This window comes from Mesocricetus auratus, unplaced genomic scaffold (assembly GCF_017639785.1).
Source record: "Mesocricetus auratus isolate SY011 unplaced genomic scaffold, BCM_Maur_2.0 Super-Scaffold_100015, whole genome shotgun sequence".
Classification (NCBI taxonomy): Eukaryota; Metazoa; Chordata; class Mammalia; order Rodentia; family Cricetidae; genus Mesocricetus; species Mesocricetus auratus.
Genome location: NW_024429198.1, coordinates 36,956,494 through 36,980,947, shown reverse-complemented (window position 1 = coordinate 36,980,947; position 24,454 = coordinate 36,956,494). Strand labels below are relative to the sequence as shown.

At 42.2% G+C, this 24,454-nt stretch overlaps 1 protein-coding gene across 2 annotated transcripts in view; it reads left to right on the top strand.

Moving 5' to 3' along the window:
- Positions 1-7,144: 7,144 nt before the first annotated feature.
- Positions 7,145-24,454, top strand: part of Znf407 (zinc finger protein 407) — a 374,631-nt gene continuing 357,321 nt past the window's right edge. The window contains exon 1 of one of the 2 annotated variants that reach the window (XM_040757806.1): positions 7,145-7,583. The gene's annotated coding sequence lies outside the window, so the exon portion shown is untranslated. The remainder of the gene's footprint in view (positions 7,584-24,454) is intronic. The other variant, XM_005065398.4, reaches the window with a different exon arrangement.

The window sequence follows — 24,454 nt, the reverse complement described above, 5'->3', positions numbered from 1 at the left end:
TTGGACACACTGATAATTAGTCCATGAAGGAAACTTTTTTTGCTCACCCTCTCTGGAGTGCTTCCCTTTGGTGGATGGGCACTAGTCTGGGTTATGGCAAAGCCCTGGAACTTCCTTCACATTCATCTTATGTAAAAACCAGTCAACTCCATTTCTCAAAAGCCACCACTTCCTTCTATTCTACTGTCATCTTTCATAACTCTAAGCTCAAACAGCCACAGTCTTTGTTAGCTTTTTACAAAGGTCCCTTCCTGGTTTCTGCTTACACAATAGCATGTTTGTTTTTTTGTCACACTGAAGATTAGGTGTCATTCCAATTCAGCAGAAGAGCCTGGAGTGGCAACGAGATCTTAGCATGACCTTTGACATCACGGGACTGTTTCTCTACAGTCACCTCCACACACTCTCCTGGCCTCACCCTCCCTTTCTAGCTGTGTGCTGATGACCCTGTTCTTCTAATCCCTCCAGTTCCTCAGCAACGAAGAGTGGCCTCATAGGTTTCTCATTTCCTCTTGTTTCCTGAGATACCCATGCTAACTCCTAGGGGCTGTATAGTGCTCTTCCCTCATTGTTTTTCAGATCTCAGCTTGTGGAAGTCAGTTCTTGTGGGAGTCAGTCCTTTCCATCTAACATGTAGATTCAGGGGATCAAGCTCAGGTCATCAGGCTTGACAGCAAGCATTTTACCCGTTGAGCCATCACTGGTCCGGCTGAAGTTGTGTGCTCATCTATGCACACATATGACGTGAAGGTTCCTGCAATGTTCAATATTAGAAACATTGGGAAAACACTAGTCACCGGGACTCAAGGAACCAAAATTGCATCTGATGGCCTCAAGGGTCATGTGTTTGAAGTGAGCCTTGCTGATCTACAGAATGACGAAGCTGCATTTAGAAAATTCAAGCTCATTACTAAGGATGCTCAGGGTATAAGAAGGGTGACGGGACCCAGCCGGGACAAAGAATCTCTTGTAACACAAATATGCACATCTGTGAATGTTAGGTTTTTTTCCCCCTCAATTGTTTGCTACCTTATATTTTGAGATAGGGTCTTCTCTTGAAATTGGAGCCCCAAGATTTAGCTAGACTGGCTCACCAGCAAGTACCATAGATTTCCCCAGTCTCTTCTCTGTCTTCTTTGCAGGACTATTCATAGATCTTACCTAACTTGGGGGAGCCCTAGGGATCTTATATGGGTCACCCAAGCTACTCTGATTTAAGACAGCAATTATCTTTTTCAACTCGAAGGAAAGAATCACTTAATAGAGACCATTGTTTAACTCAGAGGCCACAAAGTAGCCTGTGGCCTGATAAAACCCCCGAGACATGAGCATCACAATATCCTAAGCACTTTCTAACGGAATGTCAATATTTCAAAATTGACAGATTTCACAATTAACCAAACAACTAACAAATGAGTTGATCTGAGAGCTATGTTGAGTAATCATCTGATTGGGTAAGGCTGCTGTGCCATTGACAGGGCAACAAGGTGAGCTGTATCTGCATTCTTGCAAAGTTCACATCAGCACCTGACCCAGAATCATAGTACACTGGATTTCTTGGGCATGACATAAAAAGAACTCACAACATGAAATCCATTCTGTGTGATCTGGCTTCTTACCTACCTGGGTACACAGCTTCACCTACAAGCAATGTCCCAAAAAAACTCTGTTACTTGGTAGAACCAAAGGAGTACCTAATGACATTTTAGTAAACATGACACTACATTACTTTAGATGTCTAGTAGTAAGTGAATTCAATGTGAAATATATATTGTAAAGACTTATTTTTTATTTATGTGTTTGTCTTGTCTTACTGATTCATGAACACTTGTGGAGGAGCCGGTAGAGACCAGCAGAGGGCATCAGATTCCCCTTAAACTGGAATTTTAACTGGAATTCCCTGTGGGTACTGGGAATTGAGCTCCTGTCCTTTGCAACAGAAACAAGCACCCTGCTCTGTTGTTTGTTTTTTGAGGCTGGAGTTTTTTGTGTAGCTTTGGAGCCTACCCTGGTACCCTCTCTGTAGACCTAGTTGGCTTCAAACTCACAGTGATTGGACTGCCTCTGCCTCTGGAGTGCTGAGATTAAGGGCAAGTGTCACCACAGCCCAGCAAAGCAAACACTCTTACTCACTGAACCACCTCTCCAGATCCAAATGTTAAATATTTAAATAGAATTTTTCAATTTAAGTCTGACTACTTTGGATGTGTAATAGCTAATTAACTAACTAATGTCTTAGATCTAGACTCTGTACACCAATGTAAAATACTTGTCTCCATGTAAATATGCCTATGGTTAGATGTAGTACAACTTGTTGGTTTATACTACCTCTCATAACACGAAAATTTAAACCGCGGGCTAAAGGGTTCCACTGTTCGTTTCACCTCTCACTGGTCAAGTATGCAAATTTACGACCACTGTAGATTCCCCACTAAGGAAGATGACCGTCCACTTTGCAATCATGAAGAAAGCCTTTGGGAGGTAAGCTCCTCAGAGAAAGGCTGGATTGCATGTGCTTTGTATTTTTCCCAGCTGTCCAAAAGCTTTACTGATGGGTAAAGTACAAAGACAAGAAGTTTTCTTCGGAATGAAATGACGCATCCTTTCCACAGTATGATTTATAAAGAAAGTGATGGTAGATATAATGACTATAATTTTTTAACAGTTATGATAAGTAAATAAATGCTCCTGAACTATTTTAGTTTGGGTAGAAGTGAAGAGGAAAAATGCCATTATCTTGACAAATCTTATTTTAAAACACTATTCTAGTGTAATTCCTTATTCTAGATGGGAAGAAAAAAACATGTCAGAGAAATTATGCCTTTCACTATAGTAGAAAATATGAAGTTTTAAATTATCTCACCTCCCACATTGAAATTCACCAAAACAGCATTCAGAAAGAGCTAAGATTTAAAATTCTAGTGTGGGTGTTTAACATACATATTCGCACTGTTATTGTAAGTAGGCATTTGGATGTAATAACAAAAATGTGACAGGGAACTAGAATGTTAGATGACACTGTGAAATTAGTCATGAGGAATGACCAACCTCCCTCCTGAATTATAAGTTATTATTGTCAAATAAACGGCGCTATTTAAAGTCTGTCTACACCCCCACTTTCAGAACCAGAGGCAGGTAAAAATAGGGATGTAAGGTTCTGGAAAAGAGAGCCTCAGGGAAACACTGGATTCTGCATAGCTGCCTAAATCACTGGGTGAGGCAGGTTCTATGCCTCTAGGGAAGAATGGAGGAAGTAGGTGGGACTTTAACTGTTCACTATGGCAAAAGAAACTAAGGATGAAATGAAAATACCGACAGCTGCATGTCAAAACAACAAAGGCCACTAAAGCTCTCTAGTGCTCATTAGGGGACAGAAGGAACAGAAGGGTCATGAGACCATAGCATGTGTCCTTCTGGGTGGACATTATTATTGCTGTCTTTAGTGAGAGTATCTGTGGTCATCTAAATGAGGTCTTTACCAGACTGAGCTTAGCAAACTTCCTACAAAGGGCTGGTAAGAAGGCTTAGCAGATAAAGGTGCCCCCTGAGCTCAGTAGCCTAAGTGGGCTCCCCTGGATCTACAAGCTGGAAGGAGACAGCCAACTTCCACATGTTCTGAGCTCCTCATGCATGTGCTATGGCATAGGTGTGGGCACCCCTCCACATTGTTTAAACAATTTTCTATAGGGAGGGAGGGGGAAAACTACTCATGAGGTTCCTCCTCAAGGATAGATAGGAGGTAATCTATCACATGAGGAAGACACTCTTTAAAAAACATGTTTTTATTAATCCTTGAGAATTCCATATGTGTTTTAAACATATTCATCCCCCATTCCTCCTTCCACTCTTCCTAGACTCGCTTCCACCTCCCCATTCCCTCCACTTAAAGTCTGTGGAAGCCCAGTCTGTGCTGCCCTTAGACCTCTGAGTGTGAGGCCATCCACTGCAGTGCGGTGTGTTTGGGAATTGAACTCAGGACCTCTGGAAGAGCATCGAGTGCTCTTAACCAGGAGCTGTAACTTTAAACAATATGGATTTTCTTTTCTTCTGAAGCCACTGTCATGCATAGCTCCTTAGTTATGGGTGGGGGAAGGGGGCTCTCGAGCTTGATCTTGTACAGTTTTTTTGTTTGTTCTGTTTTTTGTTTTTGTTTCTCGAGACAGGGTTTCTCTTTTTAGCTCTGAGCTCCCACTATCCTGGAACTTTCTCTGTATACAAGGGTGACCTCAAATTCACAGACATCTGCCTGTCTTTGGATTAAAGGCATGCGCCATCATGCCCCACAACAATGTATAGCCCAGGCTGGCCTTAAACTTGTGATCCTCCTGATGCCCTGCCTCCTTTGGCAAATCCTATGGGTGTGTGGTACAACTGGCTTGTGTGGGTCTTGTACAGGCAACCGCAGATGCTGCCCGTTCATGAGTATGCAGTCCTGTCATGCTCAGGAGACATTGTTTCAGTCCCCGGCCTCCTGACCTCTGGCTCCTATGATCTTCCCACCCCTGTTCTGTGACGACCTTTGTACCTGGATGGGAGGGGCACAGTGTGGACATCACACTTGTGGCTGAGTATTCTGCTGACACTTATTTCTGCATTTGGCAAGTTGTGTCAATCAACCTTGTGAAATGATTGGTGAAGGTGTGGATTATTTTTTGAGGGGACTTCAGTTTACAGCTGTACTCAATGGATTTTGGTCAAAGAACTTCTGTCTTTAGGAGTTATGGGGGAATCCATGCATGAATATTAAAGTCTGAGGTGGAGGGAAGAAACCCAGTACTTTGTAGAGGTTATTGGCGTGCCTAGGAGAGTTGTCAGGCTCTGCATTATATTACATTAATTGTAACATATTGCCTCCTAACGTACGACTTGGAACCAAACTTTTCTCTCCCAAGGCTGAGGATGGAAAAGAACATTCCTGAGGGTCTTTGGCTTGAGTTTCTTTTCCACTACTTCTCTCACCTGTCATCAGGTAAAACGATATCCAGAAAGTGCATTCCAACATGAAAATGAGTACCTAGCTTGATACCTCAGAAAAATTTTCCAGTCTGGGATTGAGGGTATATTTCCCCTCATTACAAAAAAGACATGCAAGAACACTAGGGTTAATTTCCTCCTTTAAAAGTTGTATTCAAATCTCAGTGGTTGTGGTGCACACCTTTAATTCCAGCAGAGGCAGGTGGATTTGCTCTGAGTCCAAGGCCAGCTTGTTCTACAGAACAAGTCCCAGGACAGCCAGAGCTATACAGAGAAACCCTGTGTTGCAAAAATCAAATAAAATTAAAACAAAAAAAACAGCAACAACAACAAAAAACGAATAGTCTTCACACTCAAGTGAGATTGGAGAGTAATCAACCCTTTCAGCCTGAGCTAGAGGTGAGAGTCAGTGACAAGCTGCATTGCTTTTCTGAACTTCAGCTTGAAGCTTAAACCCCAATATTAGTCATTGGGTCTTTCATTTTTTGTGCAATACTTCACCACCATCATCAACCAAGAATACAACAGATTTCCAAAAATACTTCAAGTAGGATTTTTGAATGATAACTCCTATCCTGTCTTAAAAATAGAATCTAAAAACAATGCTTGTTTAATGTGAGGTAATAAACCTGGACCTCCATGCATTCATATACAAGAAAGTACCTTGATAGTAGTCAAACAGAAAATCAAACATTAGAATCACCCAGATGAGGCCGGGCGGTGGTGGCGCACGCCTTTAATCCCAGCACTCGGGAGGCAGAGGCAGGCGGATCTCTGTGAGTTTGAGACCAGCCGGGTCTACAGAGTGAGTTCCAGGACAGCCTCCAAAGCCACAGAGAAACCCTGTCTCGAGAAAAAAAAAAAAAGACCATTTCACAGGGGGAGCCTAGGGTGGCCTGCATGTTGGATATTTGCATTGTGATTCATAACAATGGCAAAATAACAGTTGTGAAATAGCAATAAGAATGAATTTTTTCCTAGTTGTTGGAGACAGGGTTTCTTTGTGGCTTTGGAGGCTGTCCTGGAACTAGGTCTTGTAGACCAGGATGGTCTCGAACTCACAGAGATCTGCCTGCCTCTGCCTCCCAAATGCTGGGATTAAAGGTGTGTGCCCCCACTGCATGGCTGAGAATGCTCTTATAATTGGGGGTCACCACAACATGGGAAACTGTGTTAAAGGGTCACACCACTGAAAAAGTTGAGAACCACTGTTTGAGAGAATGTCTCTCCTTTCCTAGGGTCTATGAAGACTAACAAGAGACTAATTTTAAAATGTACATGTAACTTCTTGTTTTTGCTAATATTGTTAAGCTCTAAGTATCTTGGTAGACTGAGTCATACAGGTAACTGCTGTGTTCTGTAATTGTACACCATGAAGGGCCAGAAAAATAAAGTTACCAATTTCCCTATGGATGTTATTCATGAAAAGATCTTCAATTCAGAAATTGTTATTCTTATTATAAACTGTTAAAGATAATTAAGCTTTAATATGTGCAAAACTATGTTTGTAGTCATTCTAAGTACTAATATAATTAATTACAGAAAAATTATCTAGCTTCCTGTAAATGTTTCATGGTATACCCTAAAGCAAGTAACTAAAAACAAGGGCTGTATAGCTCAGATATATGTAATAGATAATGTTCCTCAAACTGGAGATCTGCTGACTATGACATTTATATGGCATACATATTTGTATGCTTACTATAGGCAATGGGGAAACTATTTAAGACGCAGGAGCTACTGAAGCGCTACATCCTACCCAGTCCGTTGTACTTTCTTATCGACCTATAAGCCGACTTAGGTCATGACATTGGGGTGCAGAGCTAGGCTTCACTTTTACTAGTTGTGCCTTCTAGGAGATGCAATTCCCTACCGTGGGTATGTGAATCACAAGGAAATTTCAACTACGTTATCATCAGGGCTCCATCACATTGCGGGTCCCTGGGGTCAACACATGGGAGAGCGCATGCTGGCGTTGCCGGATGGTCTATTTCTCCTTATCTGGGGTAACCCTGTGTGGAGCACAGCCTTCCAAGGAGAACAGAGGGTCTGGCCCGATCACTTAGGGGACCCGATGCAGAGGAAGGCCCAGGCCACGCCCCTGCCCTTCCCGGCCCCGCCCTCGGGTTCGAGGGATGGGGAGCAGCCGCGGGGTGCCGCGGGGATTGGCCCGCTGAGCGAGCATCCTCGGGGAGAAGACACTGTCCTGCCGGAAGACCCGGCCGTCCTGAGCCCTACCAGCTTCTGCCCTACAGATTGACTCTCTAGGCTTTCCGTTTCCTTCAGCAGGGAGGGTGGAACTTCCTGCTGTCGCTCGCAGGAACTTCCGGGAAGTCCCGAAGGGCTGAAAATAACTCGACACGCCGAACTGCCGGCCGTTAGAGGCCATAAAAAAGAGGACGTGAACTTGGGTTTCCACCGGGGCAGTTGTAAAATCTCCGTTTTCCGGTTATGGTGTCCTGCGCACCATCCTGAGCTGTCGCCCTGGGAACCGCCGGAAGTATCTCCACGGAGAACCAGGAAGTCCCGCCTCTTCCTCCCAGAGGGAAGACGGTGAGCCGGAGGAGTCAGTCAGAGGGCCGAGCAGGAGCGATTTCCCCGACAAACAGGTGAGTTATTCAGGGACGGGGCGGGGGGGTCTGGGGGCGGGGATGGTTTGGCGTCGGCGCGGGGTCCGGGGGCGGCGGTCTGCGGGCCCGGGCGGGTGGCGCGGCGTCGGGAGCCCGAGGGCCGGCCGCGCTCCCGCCCCCTCCCCCGCCTCCGCCCCTCCCCGCCGGGGCCGACGCCGCCCCGCCGCACGCCGGGACCCACGCCCTCGCCCGTCGGCGGCGCACGTCCTGCTGCCCGGCGCCCTCCGGCCCCGAGCGGCAGCCGTCGGCGGCGCGGGGGGTCTCGCGCCCTCTCGGACCCCTCGGTGCCCGGGTGTCCCCTCGGCCTGCGCGTTGACAGCCTCGCCCGGAGTCCTCGGCTCCGGGACTGGCCGTTCCCCGGCTGTGTGTGCTCCTAGGGACGGCCTTTCCCTTGCACGGGCTCCCTGCCGGGTGCCCTGCCCCAGCCGCCGCCACTCGCGCTTCTTCCGTTACGCCATGCTGGTGACAGGGAGCCCACGACGGAAAGGGAGGGCCCTGCTCGGCGTGACTGCTGCCGGGAGACTCGGGCCGCCGCAGGCGGTCGACACCGGACAGCCCTGCGTTGGGCGGCGCGGCTCGCCCCTTCCCACTCACCTCCGAGCCCTCGGGAGCACCGCGTGCGTGGCCGCGCCTGCCTCCTGTCTGTCTGCCTGTCTGTCTGCAGTTCAGTCCGCTGGGCGTTGGGGGCAGCACCGCTGACCCCTGTTGGTTGTATTGGGTTTTGAGTGGGTCATTTATATTGAGTTTGTGGGACAGGACCTCTTGGTGGAGTTGGCATCTGTGAACACACAGACACACGCACTCTTCCTCCGTCTCTCTCTCACACACAAACTCATCCCTCCTTCCCTATCCCTCCCTCCCCTGGCTCCCTGTCTGCCTCTCCCCCTCCCTCTTCCTCTCTCTATCACTCTCTTCTCTCTTCCTCTCCATCTCTCCCTCTTTTCTCGCTCGGATTTTCTTATATTATGGGCAGTCATATATAATGGTGACTTTTTAGCTTATTCACACACAGTATGTACCTAATTAATGGGATGTTAGTCCACTTTTAAACAAAATACTAATTAGTTAAACATAGTTTGTATAGCTTAGTAAGTACTGCCAGTTTACAAACAGCCATTAAATAACTTGAACAAAATCAATGGCCACATTCAAATGTTTAGTACTAAGTCTTGTTACAAATAGGATTATTCCTATTGGCACAAGACAAGGTCTGTGGTATAGCAGATAAAGACTAAAGACAGGTTCCATTAAGCTTTTTTTTTCCAGATTTGTAGAAAAGTTGCTGGGTAGCACAAGTAGTGGATTTGGTACCAAAGTAAAGCACTATTTGTTTTATGTGTCAGCCATCATTCTAGGTTTTGGAAAACATTTGCTGTTTTAGTAAATGTACCTTGTCAGTGCTAACACAGAGATCTGGGAAGATAGAGGAAGTTAGACTACTCACTGGGTGGGGTTATGTGACCTTCATGGGACACAACATTTGGGTTTGGTGGCAAGTTTTAGACGGCACATACTGTGTCTAGGGGCCATTTTTCATAAATAGGCTTTTCTTACTGTACGAGAACGCTAGTGAAATAGAATCCCTGTTTGTTTTTTATTTCTCTTTTAAGAAAGTGGTTTGCTAATTAGGTGGTGAAAGGAATCCTAGCTTGTAAATTCATGAATAAGTTAAGCTGTGTAGTTCCACCTGGTACTTTTGACACTCTTGGCAGTAAGTGATAGTGGGGGTTTATGCATGGTGCTCTGACACTCCCTAGCTGTGAAATTCATACAGGAAAACATTTCTTGCCTGCTTGTTTTATGCTAATCATGGCAAGTAAACTGATGGATGGGATAGTGGAGTAGTACTAGGTCGTTATTGGAATTGGCAGTACAACCTAGTGTTGATATGGTATTCTCAGGGCAAGGTGTTGCAGTGCCACTCATGGTTCTGGGTTGTTAGATTGAGGCATCAGTTTTGGCGTAAACAGAAGAGGCATGCACTGAAGATGGTAGGTAGCAGGCTGGAGAGAGACTGGATGTTTGTGGTCACAGCCCAGGTCCCGTCCCATAAGTAGTCTGGGTAGAATTTTGCTACTGACAATGTTACCACTGGAGAAATTGATAGACTCTTGAATCCCTTCTGCCACTGGGGCAAAGGAGTTGTTTCTGCCTCTGCATCATTGTGATGTTTAGTGTTCAAAGTGGTAGGATGTCCACCCTGGTTTCTAGGGAGTGGAGAGAGACAGTATATTTTCTTCAGCACAGCTCTCACAAACAACCATGGACTCCTTCAAAATAAGAAGGTAACTTCCAAAGCTACAAGGTTTAACATGACTTGTTACCAGTCAGCTTGCTGCCGTTGTTAATTTGCCCTTAATAACTGTCTAATTGAGGAGAAGTGGCATTTCAAGTGCTGGCTGGTCCTACCAACTTTTGTGTAGACTTCAGAATTTGAAAGTTTTGAGTGAAGGCAGCAGGAGGTGGTACCTGCTACTGTTGCAGATCTTGTGCAACCCCAGATAGCAGGACCCTTGCTCTCTCTGAGTGTTGTGGTCTTTGTATGGGCTTAGGGAATCCAAATTCCTCTGCTCTTAGCAACTGTCATTGCAGTTTCTGGGTGGGATAGTGTCTTAGTTACTGTTCTTTGGCTGTGAAGAGACACGTGGCAGCTTATAAAAGGAAGCATTTAATTAGGAGCTTGCTTGTAGTTTCAAAGAGTTAGTCTAAGATCATCATGTCTGGAAGCATGTATGCATGGTGCTGGGGCAGTTGCTTACCTGACTTTTGCAAGTTCTCGGTAGAGAGAGCACAAGACCTGGCCTGGTATAGAATTGTGAAACATCAGAGCCCATCCCCAGTTATAAACCTCCCTCAGGAGGCCTTTTCTTCCTTTGAGTCTTACTCGTGAGGCAAACTTTGTATTGTCGCAGTGCACACTGTCCTGCTTCTCTCTAATGGTGCTGATCTCCTTAGTAATTACAGCTTTTTCTATACTTGTTTCGTCCACAACTTGAAAGGTGTTTTTTACCACTTTCTTAGCCATACTGACTCTTTTTCAAATCTTTGTGCTCTGTTTTTTGTCTTACTGTAATTCTGGCTAAAGTCATACTATGATATCTTGAAGTTTCTTCCCCAAATATAAATTAGTCCATTACTTTTGAATTGAGCCTTGCTCAGATTTTCGAACATGGACAAACTACAGCTAGTTTGTTTACTAGAATGTAATAAGACTAATGATTAGTCTAATATCCACTAGGATCCTTTTTCCCCTCTGTAAACTCATGAATACAGTCTTTACTGTCTGAATTTCTGTTAACATTGTGGTCTTTAGACACCCCAGAAAAAAGTGCCTGTTACTCTGTGTGTGTAACATTTTAGAGCTTTAACTCCTGTTTCCAGACTCTTTCGCAGTCGTCTTGGACACCAGGTCCTAGAGGCTAAACACTGCAGGGCTAAGGGTGGTTACAGTAATGACTTCAATTCTTTGGTAGCTGTGTTTTGTATTAGTTACTTTTGCATCAGCTTTAGCCACAATACCTACAGAAACCACCCAAGGGAGAGGTTTGTTAGCTCATTTGCCTCAGGGAACAGAAAGTGTAGGAAAGCATGATGGGATTCATGGCCTTGGGAGTGTGTGTTGCAGAGGAGGAGGAAGTGGAGAAACAAGTTGGAATCTGGTCTTTTGCCCTGCAGGCTCTACTTCCTAAAGGACTTACAAACTTCAAAATAAAGCCACAGGCTGGGCATCAAGAGTTCAAAAGTGGAACATGTGTGGACATTCTAGATTAAAATATAACAGCAACCCATATCTCATGTGTATACATACCTATATCCATATTAAAGATTTCTTTTGTTGAAAAGTGACTTTTATTTTCATTATTCTCCTCCAACTATACTATCTTAAGGTTCCAACAATTCTATTACCTACCCATTGTAATTTCTACAGTATAACTAAGATGTAGCTGCAGAGAAGGCTGAAGTTGATGGCAGCATTAAAGTATTAAGGAACTTATAGCTTCCTAAAATGGTATTGAGAATTTTCCCATATGTAGCTCTGGAGGAGGAATCTTTTGGAGAGAGGGTGGGCATGGTTGGATAGCCCCCTTAAGCAAGATGTTTCATTTCTCCTTTTGAGCATTATTGCTTTTATGTACATGGCTATTTTCTGGATGTAATGTTACTTTATAGCACTTTTTCTCTTGTGTATACCCCAGAAAATTGGAAGTGTCTTAAATGCTAAGGACTTGGAACTAAGGAGTAATGAAGGCAATAAACAGAATTCCATGGAAATAACAATGCTGTTTTGAGCTCTTGGATTGTACAAACACTTCTCATAATCTCATTTAGTCTCCAGCATATTCTCTGAAGCTGTGTACTACATTTTATCCAAACAATTTGGGGTAAGCTGTTTGTGCAGCTCTGTCCAGCTTTTAAGTGGTGGTGCTAGGATTCTAGCCAAAGCAGTATGACTTTACAGCCACTATCTGTCGTCACTGGGCCAATACATTGACTTCCCAACATTTTAGCCTTCACTCATCTAACAGTTGACTTGTCCCTAGATGTCTGATCGTAGGCACTTTGCTCCCAGGAAGTTTATAGTCTGGCTATAGGTTCATTTTATGACAGGAGTTAGGAAGGCAATGAGCTCTTTAAGAGGGCAGGGCATTCTAGGAGTCCGGCAGACTAGCTGAGCAAAGCCCTGGGGAGTGCAGTGGTTAGAAGCAGAGCTCAAATTCAAGCGCCTTCTCAGGTTCACTTGTATCACCTTCATACCTTAGAGTTCTAGTTGTTTATATGTGCGCTCATTAGCAAATAGGAACTTAGTGCTTATAGGATGCAGGTCTGATTTATGTAACTAGAAACAATCATGTACAGGTTAATAAAAGACTTAATATTGAAGGTGAAATTATCAAAGGTTTAGAAGTTAATTCAGAGCAGTAATTGTATGACTGAGTGAGGTTCTTGAGTCAATCACAAAAGGTACAAGTTATAAGGGAAAAGATGTTTTATTGACATTACTAGTATAGATAATGGTATATGGAAAAGACCTTGAAATGAGCAGGCAGGTTAACCAAATTGAATGTGTTAGTACATTACTAGTAAAAGGCTAATTCTGTTGTAAGGGCAGGCAGGAAATATCAGTAAGAATGATATGAAACAGGGAAATGGCAGGTAAAAGTGATTCCCGCCAAAGCCTGATGAACCCAAGTGAAAAGTCAGGACAAGATGGTGCACATCTGTATTCCCAGTGCTTGTACAGTGAGATGTACAGTAGAGACAGTACCTGCTAGGAAGCTTGCAGGTCAGCTAGCTTAGAATACATAACACAGCAGCAGAAACAGTGGAGACTGCCTCAACAAGGTGGAAGTCCAAAACTGACTTCCAAAAGTTGCCCTCTGACGTCTACACATACATGCCCATTCTCTTCCCCTTTCTCTCTTACACACACAGATAGTAGAAAAATGGAAAAATAACCAAGTATGTATTTCATACACAAAAGAAATATGAATATTAAAATGCTCTAGTTGATTACTAATCAGAAGGACTAAATTGGTGTGTAATTTATACATTAGGTTGGCAACAATGTAAAAGACCTGACAATATTGTTAGGGGTGTAGAAAACACCCAGAATACTTAGGTAAGACAAGAAGTATGAATGTGAGTGTAAATTGGTAGTGATGTGAGCTATACGTACTCTGACTTATTCTACTGAGTCTTTGTTGTTTTTACAGAGAGTATCTTATCATGTAGCTTAGAATGACATTGAACTCAAAATCCTTCAGCTACCCGAGTGTTTCAATTATTGGCTCTTAGTCTTTATTTTACAGCAGTGGTACTAAATTGTTTCCTAGCATTAATGGAAATTCAATGCTTTAGTCCTGACTGGCCTGGAACTTTCCGTGGAAACCAGGAAAATCTCAAACTCACAAAGATCTCCTCCTGCCTGTTTCTGCTGGCCTAAAGGCTTGGGGCTGAGAAATCCTGCTGATGGTAACATTTAAAAAACATCGCCCCAGGGAAAAACTTACCCGTGTGTCTGGAGATATGTATGAAAGGAAAGCCTTAGGTAGGCATGCTTGTGCACATCTACAATCCCAGCTGCTCTGGAAGCTTAGGGAAAGATTATAGGCTGGAGGCCAGCCACACATTATTACCTTGACAGACTTTACCCCCATAGGCAGCTTGGGAAGACCCTGTGAAGACCAAAGTTTCTGTCCTGCCAGGTCCTGCCATCCTTCAGCCACAAATAAGCACACAGAGACATATTAATTATTAAACTGTTGGAAGATGGCTAGGGCTTCCTAGTGGCTAGCTCTCCCTTGGTTATTATCCCATATCTACTAATTTATTTCTACATGGCCTTATGTTACCAGAGAACAGCTGGCATGTCCTATCTTCCCGATCTCTACATGGCATCTGTCTCTGCCTCGGTCTCTTTCCTTCCCCAAACTTGTCCTGGCCTGGTAGCTCCACCTATCCTTCCCGCCTGACTATATACCAAACAGTGTTTTATTCATCAATCAATAAGAGAAACATATGTACAGAAGGACATCCCCCCCTCATCTCCTCTTTTTTTTGTCTAAATAAAAAAGAAAGGTTTTAACTTTAACGTAGTAAAATTATATATAACAAAAAATTATTAAGTAAGAACATAATTAAGAACATTTAGTCTATTAACATTTGGCTAAATTTAAAGAAAATACTCTATCATTTGTCTTATTTTTGTGAGTATGAAGTTTTTATTTTTTACCATAACTAGGGGAAATCATAACCTTAACTGTCTGTCTTCAACTCTATCAAAGACCTCAGAAGGATAATATATGAACTCTAGAATTGAAAGAGACATTTCACTCCCTGGACAGTCATTCTTTTGTAATGTAGGGGCATCTTTCTTCAGCCTACAGGTCATAGTGTGTCTGACAGACTTCTCAGTGAAGCAGGACATTTTAAACTGTCCACTTGTATTGGCAGTTTGTCAGTGATTTTTTTCTCTGTGTCCTGCAGAATGTCTGGCAGACTCTTCCATGAAGCAGGAATCCTAAAGGACTACCCATCTTGTTTTGTCAAGTTCAGCAATCACTTTCCTGTGGGTCCAGCATATCCAGCTTATATAGTATACAAACATGTCATGATGAAGGCAAACTCCATAACCAGTTTCTTCAATGTCCATCTTCCTCACTGAAGTAACTGGTGTTGCTAGGAGCAGTTGTGCCTCATTATCATGAAAAACCCTAATAATTTTAAGCGCCATATTCTGTGGGTCTTTGAAAGGTTTGAAGAATATCCATTTGAAATTATATCTCTGTATATCTAGAAAATCTAAACATAACTATAAATTTTGACTATTATAGGTGACTACAGTCTGTATTTATACGTTACATTTTTGAAAGAGCTGTATAAACATAATACCTAAACAAGAAGAGAAATATACCTATAACAAATGAACCTTAAATTTGTATTAATAAACCAAAATTCATGCCAGTGCAAAATATTCATTTCTATATCATATTCCCTTTTTTGTTCTTTAGAAAGAGGTTGGCTGTGATCATTAACCATTTATAACCAACCCTATTTAAATGAAAATAAACATTATTTGGGAATTTGGGCGTTGTTTTCTCTAAACTGCTTCCTGCTGTTAGGGACTCTGTCAGTCCCAAGGGGATCCTGAGAAAACCCAGAGCCCTGGCCAAATGATAGCTGTAGTAGTCTGAGGCTGCATCACCTTAGCTGGTTTGGAAATTCAATCACCTTGACCAACTGCTTCAGAGGGTCTTGCTTGATCAAACAGTAAAAGTCTGGAAGGAATCCACAGCTTTTCATTCTGTGGAAACAGAAACAGAATCTCTTTTCCAAAGTAACATGTCCTTGGACTTAAATTTTGAAGTAAACATTTTCAAAATATATGAGTTGGATTAATCCAGCAGCATTATAATGAAATGTCTGTTAGCAGCTGTTGCTCTTTCCTCAGCAATTAAACAGTTTAAAGACAACACAGTAACATACAGTATCCAGACTCTCAGTGTATCCTCCATCTTTACCTGGCCTTTTTTAAATTACTGTATTTCTTTTACTTTTTCATTTTTTTTTTTTTTTGACACAGGGTTTCTCTGTAACTTTGGCTGCCCTTGAACTCAATCTGTACACCAGGCTGGCCTTGAAACCACAGAGATCTGCTTGTCTCTGCCTCCCTCTTGCTGGAATTAAAGGCGTGTGCTACCACACCCAACTACTCTGTTTCTTTTTTAAGGACTTTATCTGCTTTCTTTTCTCTCCCAAGCCTATGATTATTTTTAAATGCACTGTAAATCCCTTATAGGTGTTTCATCTGCATCTGTCTTTACTGTATATCTCGTATGTTTTTCTAATCACATGAGTCTTATCAGCTGAACAACATGGCTAAAATTAAAGCAGACATTTTAGTTGCTGGCTTTCCAGTATGGCAGGGGTATATTTACTGCCAGCACTGGGAGCTCTGCTCACTGCTTCTATTCTTTATCTATGCTGCCATCTAACAGCTTGTAGCATACTGCCCATAAACCTTTTGTCCATATGAGTAAAAGCTAAATTTGCCATGCAGCATGCTGTGAGGCTTGGAGATGTAGTCACTGCTGCTGCCTCCTACTCATACACACCATTTAATTGTTTGGTAGCACAGGCTCTTAAAAGGGCACTGTAGTTTTTGCTGCTAATGTTGAGTCAGAAAACCTCACTTAAATGAGCCTTGAGAATCTGCTTGTCTCTAGCAAACAGAACCCACCCAAGAAAATGCTGCTACCAAGAAGCTGTTCTTGTGTCTGTTCTTTTGTGTTTAGAATCCCTTTTTAAAACTTTTGTCAGGCTTTACATGGAAAATCTCGCTTCATGTGTGGGTGCCATTTAAAGACGGAAAGTTTCTGTCCTGCCAGGTCCCACTGCCCTTTAGTCCCAATAAGCACACAGAGACATATTAATTATTAAACTGTTGGCCGATGGCTAGAGCTTCTTACTGGCTAGCTGTTTCTCCCATAACTACTAATCTATGTATTTCTATGTGGCCTTACGTTGCCAGAGAACGTCTGGCGCATCCTATCTTCCCAGTCTCTGTATGGCGTCTCCCTCCTAGCTTTCTCCTGGTTTGGTAGCCCCACCTATGTTCTTGTCTGGCCACTGGACAGTATTTTATTCATCAACCAATAACAGAAACATGTATACAGAAGGACATCCACCATCAACCCTGTCTTAAAACTAAAGGAGTATAAATATTAAGGGGAAACAAAACAAAATGTAGAAGACTGTTTATAGTAGTCTTTCCTGTTCCCACCTTTTAAAGTTCAGAAGCCCACAGAACCAAGTTGCATTATTGTTAAGAATACAGATGTAATTAATGAAAAACAGGTAGTGTTTGGGATGGCGCTTTGTGCGTTGCGCTTGTGTAACATATATAGTGCATTGGCTCCATATTCAGGGCGGGAGGGAGGGAGTTAAAACAAGTTAGTAGTTATCTTTGTAACAAGAACTAGGTGGGGAGGGAGGGTCTACATCAAAGGACTCAGGGGTAGCACATTGTGTTTCCTAAACTGTCACCTGTACTCCAGGTTAGATTACTCCTGACTCACACACCTGCTTGACTGTGTGGGCACTGTTTAGTTTGTATGGGAAAGGTAAGTGGAGATGAAGATGGGATCTGGACTCCTAAGTGCTGTCAGGAAAACTGTCTCATGACCCTGGTGGTTAGTTCCTTCAGAACACTCCCTTGGTCCCAGGCACTCCTTTGAGCACATTATTGCCAAGTTTATGTGCCACTAAATAACTGACTTTACCTCATGGTGCCCTGTGGCAGAAGCTTTATTACTGTTCCTGCCTCACAGAAGAGACAGCTTGCCTGTGGGCATGGCTATAAGTGTGAGAGCAGTCCAGCTGTTCAATGCCATGCAGATTTAAAGGAAAAAAATCACGCACAGATAAATAGGTGAAAACAAACAAAAATCAGGTTACGATGGGAATGAATGAGTGCAGAGGAAGATTGATGAGGGGTGTTCCTCCCTTTTTTGAAGTTATTCTTTCTTTACCTTTGTAGTTCATTTTAGAGCAACACACATGTCCATCATTCTAGCAGATGGCAGACTTCCTCATTTGCTATCTAGCTCATTGGCAGGTAATCAGTTAAAGGAGTGCATACCAATTTAAAATATAATTCTAATTCCCTGCAGCTTGGGATACTCTCCTTTTGCCTAGACAGTTTGTTGAGAAAAAGGGATGTTTTTGGGAAATCAACACTTGCTGATTTTCCTCCTTGAATTTGATAACCTTGTTTTCCTGTGTCGTATTAAAATTTATTCTGGGGATTTTGTTTTATAACAGTTAAACTGTAAAGTTAAGCTGTCATGGTATCGCTGCCATCACTTCGGAAAGTTATGCAGGAGGAGTAGGAATGTGGTTCTAGCAGCCCTGTGTCAAGTTAAGTGTATCTTAGAACCAATAGTACTACTATTTTTTTTTTTTGATAATCAAAGGGCTAAAATTGTCAGCATCGTGAGAACTGTCAAGCACTTGCAATTAGGGACTGTCATCGTCCCTGACACACTCAGTCCCTTACCAGGGAGGTAATAGGCTGTAAGAGACCTTCTAGCACAGAGCTGTCTGCATTAAGGCACAGGTAAGTGATCCCATATGATCCCTTCTAGGTTCATGTAGAGTGTGGGCTTTTACAGAGAGTTTCAGCTACTCAGACTCTTGTTTATCTACCTATGAAAGCTGGATGCTCTCTGTGCTCTAATTCTGAATACTTTGCACCATGTGTGATACTCATACTTCCCTTTTGTTTTCCTCTTATATGGCAGGGCTTTTTTCTTTTATTAAAATAGTTTTAAATAAAGCCAAGTAAGACAAAGCACGGTAGGAAAAAAGACTAGTGTGGGCTGAGTAACACTGGTTTAATCATCAAGTGTAACTTGAGTACAGCATGCTCTTCCATTACTATTGTTAGGCAGAAGAACCCTGATAAATATAACTGGAACGTTGTGTTTGCAATCTAGAAGCAGTACCAGCCACTTGTGTGGAAGTACACAGTTCATTAGTGCTTTCTGCAGAACTTGATGTATATTGGATCAATTATTTTCCAATAAGGAGTATCAGTTAAAGGAGTGCATGATAATTTAAAATATAATTATAAGGCCATTAAAATTTAGAGTAAGGTGATAATGCAGTTTTAAAAATAGCTTAGAAATTTTAGGTCATTGAAGGAAGGGAATAGAAATGACAGTCTTTCTAAAAATGAGATCAAATGGTTTTCATTAAGCACCTTCAGGTAGCAGGACCTGGTATGTCTTATATGTCTTATTGTGACATCAGGGCAATGCTTGCTAAAAGTGACATTGGAAGTAATTTTGTATAGCATATTATAGTTTAGACAAATGTCTTCGGAGACCTGTGTGGTGGTTTTGTTTAAATATTTTCATTGTGGCCTTTTTTTTTTTGATTGACCCTTAGCCTCAACATATTTCCCCTTTACAGCTCTAAGATCCAGTACCCAAACATTAAGTGTATATTTTCTTTTCTTTTTGAAAAGTTAGGAAGGCTCAGTGGTTCCTAAATAGAACTTTTTAGTATCACCAGAGAACTCTTTGAAAGTATAGGTTTCTGCTACAGGGTAGACTTTCTCATTCAGAATCTGTCCTTGGAATTTTCATACCTTTGCTCGCTAGCTCTTTGTAAAGGATTGGTGTTGATACCAAAAGACAGAAGTACAACATGTCCAGATAAAGGTCTAATTGGGCTATGTGATTGACCAATCAGCATAGCCTCCATTTAACAAAACAGGAGAGCATCCACTGGGAGTAGTGAAATGTCAAATTCTGTAAGGCGGGAACAAGGAAGCAGATGGAGAGAAAAGCTACTTAATATCAACTTGATTTACATTCCCCTTTTGAGTGTGTGTGTGTCCGTCCACTGGACTGAAGCTCCCCAGTTATGCTGGCCAGTGGTCACCAGGGCTCCTGTCCAGCCTCTCAGTATTGGGATAGCAAGTATGCACCATCCTGTCAGGCACTTTCATGTGGTCTTTTGGGCTCAAAGCCAGGACCTCATGCTTGTAGCATAAGCACTTTACCAAGGAAACTGTGTCCCCAGCCTTCAGGTTACTTTGTATTGTTTGTTTTTTTGAAACAGGTTCTCACTGCTTAGCCCTGGCTGCTGGGACTTGCAGTGTAGTCTGGACTGGCCTTGAACTCATAGAAATTTGCTTGGTTCTGCCTCTGTAGTGCTGGGATTAAAGGTGTGCATCAACACATCCAGCAAGCTACTTTTTACAAGTAAGAGTTTAAGCAGAGGAAACCCAATGTTGGATAGATATAGATGCACTAGAGTCTCCTATTTTCAGGAAAAATAGTCTGTTTTTGGCATCTATTTCCTTAAAGTTTCAGTTTCATGATGTAGCCCTTAGCGAGTAACCTCAGTTTGTTGTGATGTCATCTGTTGGGATCTAATACAGGACCCAAGTCCAGAATAATGACTTTTCATCATTTTGTGCTTGGATTAAAGGCATGCAGCACCGTTCCTAGCTCTTCAGTGTTGTTTATGCTCATATCCATCACCAAAAACAAAAATCCATGCCAGAAGTGTAACTAGGAAAGCAATCAGAACTTGTGTGCATTACCTGCATTCAGTCCTTACACATCCCTTTAATTTAGCCTTTGTGTTCTCTTTCCTTCCTGTTATACTGTACCGGCTAGTCCATTTGTGTACATGTATGCACACATCATCAGCTAGATTCCAAATATGAGAATGTGTGCTTTATTTCTTTCTGAAGGAAGAAAGGAAGGAAGGAAGGAGGGAAGAAAGGAAGGAGGAGTGAATGGAGGGAAGAAAGGAGGGAAGAAGTGGCTAGAGAGATGGCTCAGCGGTTAAGAGCACGCACTGTTCTCGCGGGAGACCTGTGTTCAGTGTCCATCACTATCGTTAGGTAGCTTACAATCACCTGGGACTCCACTCCTAGAGGGATCCGATGTCCCCTGCTGGCCTCTGCAAACACTGTACTCATGTGCATAAATCACACTAAGACACACACGTAGACACATAATTAAAAACAAAAGCTTGATTAAAAATAATACCTTACTTGTGGGACCTAATTTTATGTGCTGTTAGTGATATTTTTTTCAAACTCTGGGAGAACTTGTCATGTGATGAATAATATTATTATTTATTATTTTTTTCTTCAAATACTTACTCCATCCATACGATTTTACTGGAAAACTGGCAGACATACCAGGTGTAATGGACTTCTATTTTATTGTTTAGGATTATGTCTGGTTACTGCTACATTTATTATGGAGAGATAACAAAAATAACAAAAACTGTCAAGCAAGCTCTTTTAATTTTTTTATGATTTATTTTTATTTTATGTGCATTAGTGTTTTCCTGCCTGTGTGTCTGTGTGAGGTTGTGGCATCCCCTGGAACTGGAGTTACAGAGAGCTGGGAGCTGCCGTGTGAGTGGTTGCTGGGAATCGAACCTGCGTCCTCAGGAAGAGCAGCCAGTGCTCTTAACTGCTGAGCCATCTCTCCATCCCTTTTTAAAATTAGTGAATACTAGACCCAGTGAAGTGTTAAGGAACTTGAAATTAAGTGAAATCTCCACCCCCTCCAGACAGGGTTTCTCTGTATAACAGCTCTGGCTGTCATGGAACCCCATCTGTAGACCAGGCTGACCTCAAACTCACAGAGATCTACCTGCCTCTGTCTCCCAAGTGCTGGGATTAAAGAAGTATGTCACTGCCACCTGGCTAAAGTGAAATTCTTATGACAATACTTTTGGTTTAAAAAAAAAAAACTTGAAGGTAATCCCAGGGAGAAGTTAGCCTGTCTCAAAAGTCCAGAAAACACTGTTTTGTTATTGGAATTAGCTGTCCACTTGCTTCTCTTCTTCTGGTTATCTGTATTCTCCTGTTGCTTAAGAGAAAGGCAGATGCAGGCCAATGTGGTAGTACAGACCTGTAATCTGGACAGTTAGAAGCCAGGGGCAGGAGAATTTTGAGTTTGAGGACAGTCTGGACTACATAGTAGTAAGACACTGCTTCAGAGGAAACAGTCAAAAATCAAGGAAAGTGCCTTGCTGGGGCATCTTGTGCTCCCGTTGGCATCAAGAGGCTGTGTTGTGGGGGGAAGGCCACCATCATCCTTGATACTGGAAGAAATGTGCAGTATGTCCCTCACTGCAGCTAGTTTTAAAATTCTAGAATTTACCTAGGTTGATGGCCTTTTAAAATTATTTTTAATGGTTTAGTCTCCCTCCCTCCCTCCCTCCCTCCCTCCCTCCCTCCCTCCCTCCCTCCCTCCCTCCCCCTCTCTCTCTTTCTGTATGTAATGCAGATGCCTGCAGAGGTCAGAGACTGAAGTTGCAGACAGTTGTTAACTCAGGTCCTCTACATTACATTTTTTAAAGAGCTGTATACGCATAATAAATGCCTAAGCAAAAGGAGATATATACATATAACAAAATCATCCATAAATTTGTATAAGTCAAAATCCATGCAAAGTATTCATTTCTATATCATAGTCCCTCGTTTTTCTTTAGAAAGAGATTGATTGTGTTCTTCAACCATTATGACTAACCCCATTTAAAAGAAAACAAACATTTATAAACAATATTTGGGAATTTGGGCATCATTCTCTCCAAACTGCTTCCTGCTGTCAGTACAATGGGGATCCTGAGAAGACCCAGAAACCTGGTCAAATCTTGGCTGTAGTAGTCTGAGGATGTATCATCTCAGTTGTTTTACATGTTGGATCACCTGGGCCACAGCTTCAGGGGTTCTTGCTTGATCAAGCCGTATAAGTCTGGAAGGAATCCACAGCTTTTCATTTTCTGTGGAAACAAAAACAGAATCTTTTTTCCAAAGTAACATGTCCTTAGACTTAAGTTTTGAACTCAAGGCATTTTTAAGTATATGAGTTGGATTAATCCAGCAGCATTTATAACGAAATGTCTGTTAGCAGCTGTTGCTCTTTCCTCAGCAATTAAACAATTTAAAGACGACACAATAACAGAGTATCCAGACTCTCTGTGTATTTTCCAGCTTTGCGTGGCTTCTTGTTTATTATCCTATTTCTTTTACTTTTTTTTTTTTTTTAAGAGACAGGGTTTCTCTGTGTAACTTTGATTGCCCAGATTGCCCATGAACTTACTCTGTACACCAGGCTGGCCTTGAAATCTTGGAGATCTGCTTGCCTCTGGCTCTCTTGTGCTGGGATTAAAGGTGTGTGCCACCACACCCAGCTACTCTATTTCTTTTTTATGGAACTTATCCTTTTTCTTTTCTTTCCCAAGTCTACATATATTTTTAAACACACTGCAAGCCCTTTAGAGGTTTTCTTCATCTGAATCTGTCTTTACTGAATATCTCTTTTTCTGGCCATGAGTCTTTTATCTGCTAAACAGCATGGCTAAGATTAAAGCGGTGACTCGCCCCATTTTATTCCTTGGCTTTCTGAGAGTCTAGCTTTATTTCTATGCTTATTGCCACAACTCCATGGAGTTTCTAGGTTCATGCAAAGAAGTATACTGCCAGCTGCTGGTAAACATCACTTAATTTCTTGTTATCAGAGCCTCATAAAAGAGCCCTGTGCTTTTTGTTGCTAACGCTGAGCCAGGAAGTCCCCTTTACAGGAGCTGGGAGCCTCTGCTTATCTAGCAAACAGAGCCTACCTGAGAAAATGCTGCTACCAAGAAGCTGTGCTTGCATTCGTTCTTTTGTTTTTAGAATTCCTTTTTAAGTTTTTGTCAGGTTTTACGTGGAAAATCTCACCCCACATGCGATTGCCATTTTCTACCTGGTGTTTCTTCTTTCCAGCCTGGTCCCACAGCCGATTAGCCCCAAATAAACACACAAAGACTTATATTTGTTTGTAAGCTGTTGGCCAACGCCTAGGGCTTCTTACTGGCTAGCTCTCTCTTAATTATTAACCCATGACTACTAACCTATGTATTTCTACATAGTCTTATCTTACCATAGAACACCTGGTGCCTCCTATCTTCCTGGTGTCTATATGGCTTCCCTCTCTCTCCTCCTTCCTCTCCTAGCCTCGCCTATCCTTCCTGTCTGGTTACTGGCCAGTCAGTGTTTTATTCGTCAACCAATAGGAGAAACATATATAGAAGAACGTCACCTAACAAACATCTCTGACTTTAATTATGTTACCCTGACTTTGCTTTTATTTGACTCTTTCATTTGAACAGTACTGCTGAAGATGTCCATTTCCAATAAAAGGTTTTCCCCTTTCTTTGGATGACAATCATCATTTTCTTTTACTTCAATAACAGGTAGTGACCTTTTCCCCTAAGCTTCACACTTATCTCCTTCCCTAAAGGGTATTTTGGAAAGTATAGAAAAATGCAATGAATTGGAGAAAAAAATTACCTATAATTTTACTACTGAGAGGAAAAAATTAACCTTATTATATAAATGGAGTGGAGTAGAACTATATTCATTTAAAAATTTAATGCTGAAGATTTTCTCCTTTCTAAATATACTTTCTTAACACTTAGATCTTTGGTACCTAATAATTTATATTCCAAATGTCTTGAGTCTTGATAGTTTTACGTGGTGTGTTAGCTTATTGACATCTGGAATTACAGTGTTTTCCAGATTTCTTCCAAAATTAGTAGTTTTAGTCTTTTTTTCCCCTGCAGTTCTTTGTATTCTGTCTCTTTTCACAGACCTGATGAATCTAAGCAAGTGCACTGTGCAATGTCTTTAGCACTTTTTCTTTCTCTTTTATTTTTGTTATAGTTCTTCAAGATTTATATTTTCAAAATTCCAGCTTCCTTCCTTCCTTCCTTCCTTCCTTCCTTCCTTCCTTCCTTCCTTCCTCCCTCCCTCCCTCCCTCCCTCC